This window comes from Eimeria tenella, genomic scaffold (assembly GCF_000499545.2).
Source record: "Eimeria tenella Houghton genomic scaffold, Eth_scaff1754, whole genome shotgun sequence".
NCBI classification, from domain to species: domain Eukaryota; phylum Apicomplexa; class Conoidasida; order Eucoccidiorida; family Eimeriidae; genus Eimeria; species Eimeria tenella.
In genome coordinates this window covers 7,792-8,008 of record NW_013541583.1, presented here as the reverse complement: position 1 = coordinate 8,008, position 217 = coordinate 7,792, and the positions used below count along the sequence as shown (strand labels likewise).

Here is a 217-nt window from a genome sequence, read left to right as displayed (position 1 = left end):
GGACAACCCGCTTGATTGGCCCCTGTGTGTCGGTTGCTGCTGCTGCTGCTGCGGCAGCAGCAGCAGCAAGCGGCGGCGTCGCGTGTCTGCCGTCGGCAGCAGCAGCAGCAGCAGCAGCACCCGGAGCCAAGTAAGAAAGCCGGCAGCAGCCGTAGTGAAAGAAATGCATGCAGCCAGTGCCGCAGCACTGAACAGCAGCTCCCACGGCCCCACAGTA

At 64.5% G+C, this 217-nt stretch overlaps 1 protein-coding gene across 1 annotated transcript in view; it reads right to left on the bottom strand.

Annotated features, from left to right (window-relative positions):
• ETH_00040510 (uncharacterized protein) overlaps positions 1-217 on the bottom strand; it is a gene marked incomplete at both ends in the record, with an annotated part of 4,091 nt that overhangs the window by 1,134 nt on the left and 2,740 nt on the right. The gene's annotated exons all lie outside the window — the stretch shown is intronic.